The sequence below is a fragment of the Schistocerca serialis genome, chromosome 6 (assembly GCF_023864345.2).
Source record: "Schistocerca serialis cubense isolate TAMUIC-IGC-003099 chromosome 6, iqSchSeri2.2, whole genome shotgun sequence".
Taxonomy (NCBI): domain Eukaryota; kingdom Metazoa; phylum Arthropoda; class Insecta; order Orthoptera; family Acrididae; genus Schistocerca; species Schistocerca serialis.
In genome coordinates, this window is record NC_064643.1 from 100,894,057 (window position 1) to 100,896,483 (window position 2,427).

A 2,427-nucleotide genomic window follows, 5' to 3' on the forward strand; every position below is an offset into this window, starting at 1 on the left:
GACGCTACAGAGCATCAAAGTTATAGGGCGCTGGCGCCTGCCATTGGGCTACCCTTTCAGCAGCAAACGAGACATTGCGCACTGATAGACTACAACGTCTAGCAATTTTGTACAGCATTCAGTGATAATCACTGACGACAGCCAGTGGAGAAGATGAAGCTAGCTGCTACCTAGAAACACCTTGTCTCCTGTGATTGCATTGCCTCAGTGGATGATGGGTTAGACATGGGTTTCCATCTACAGTTTATTTTTCTCGTGGGACCCTCTAAAATCCCGGTGAATTTCGGTATATCGGAGAGAAACAAACTGCTGATGGAAACGAGAATTTTAAATCGTCATCCGCCAATGCAGCAGAGCATCACATTCACAGGAGCAAGGCCTACCTACGCAGCAGCTATCTCGATCTTCTACACTGGCGATCATGTCAATCAGTCGCCATCACTGAATAATAAACAACATTGCGAGACGTTCCGCCTTTGTTCCCACAGAGTATAAAGTCATGTTTGCTGCCAAAGAGTTGGCCTAGTGGTAGGTGCTGGAGCGTGCAACTTCGACGCTTTGTGGCTTCGTTGGATGACGTTTTCGTACACAGGTTTCTATCCTCGATTTTTTCCTCAAGACACACCTCTCGAATTTTGTCACGACATTTCTGGGACACCCTGTATATACAGGCGATAAATAATGATATGGGTTAGTGGTGTGTGATTTACGAGTTAACATCGTCACCATGAAATGGCGAGCTGCATCGTCATCACCATGTAATTATTATCATTGTGTTCTTATGGAGATTGTGTGTACCTGGTTGAATTCATTCTTTTACTGTCCAGATTGTGTTGAGGAGTATCCACTGATGAAGACGCCTCAATATGACTACATGTCAAATTTCAACACCTCTTTCATTATAAATTCAAGCCAGAGTAAACGTGTCATCTTTGGAATGATGTCTGAACATGAATTCAAACCAGTTGCGGTATTTTAAGATCTGCTTTACTGCTTCACTCAAGTGATATTATTCCCTATTGTGTTGTGTAGGTTGTGCAATAACTCAATTGCTATTGTAGGTATGTTTGATTGAAATACTAAACATCCTTAGTGTTGTGGTGCTATCATAATGCCAGTGCAGGCGACTTCCCACCAACAATTAAACTTTTTAACTAAACAGATTCCACTCACATGCAGGAGCAGAACTTCAAGAGTTTAATGCACAGTAATTATGCCATGCAACATGCACGCGACCAGTTACTGAGCTGGCAGCCTTACGTTTTTAGCATCTACGAAATTTTATGGAGCAATTTAACAGCGCTGTCAATCGAAACTCAGAATTCCTCAGAAGAAATCGTGGCACGAAGTTTTGACACATGTTGAAGGTCTGTTCACGAAACATGTAAGAGTTTACAATACTTGATGTAGGTGTTGTGAGATTACCACAGAAAAACAGAATAAGAAGAAGTATCAAATCGATAATTGTCAGTCCACTGGACTGCGGGAAAAAAGTCCTTAATTCTCTATTAATAAATCCATGTGGTGTTTGGTTTGAACAGCTATATGTATTTTGAAAAATGCTAATACAGGATAAATACCAATACTGGATAAGGTACTTCCAGACATTGACAGTGTGACATACAAGACTTTCATTGAAAGTAACCCAAAAACCGTATTTGAATTTTATGGTGTGGCAGTGGAAAATCAAAATTAAATACGAAAATACTACATCTGCCTAGAACATCAGGTGGGATCCTTCCATTCATAATTCCAGCTCTGGTGGGACTTTCAACAATTGGCTCTTTAGCAGGCTGTACTGTAGCTATTTCAAAAACAGTGAAAAATGAAAGAAAAACTCACAGCAGGAAATTGAAGAAGTTAAAGAATATAATAGATTCATGGAATCTGTGGGTACTGGGAAAGGTCTATATTTAAAACGACAGAAGAAAGGGCCGGGATTGTTCATAAATAAATGTTACCAGCTATACATCCTGGCAGACTGCTTAAAAATATTAGTCTGCATAAATTCGTGAAAAAGTTCATTATTCCAAAATTTTGTGTAATGTTTATGCAAAATAGTTAAGACTATGTGGAACTCTAATGTATGTCAAACTATAAATTTAGAATTCAAGGGAAGACCTGGAACTCACTGGGTGGTATATGATAGTAAAAGAAAAGAAAATAGCATCTACTACTTTGATTCACTCAGCAACTTACAGATTCCAGAAGAATAACACCACTACTTTATCGGTTACCAGGTATTTTACAATATTCAACTCTGCCAAAGTTGAACATGAACCTCTGTGGACAGCATCCAGATAGCTATGAAAAAGAAGATATAAAATCAGTAATCAGACACCTCAGTTCGTTACTTGAGCTTCAGATGCGATGTCATAACACCGACTTTAAAAAATTGAACATAGGAACCATGTGCAAATCGCTTTT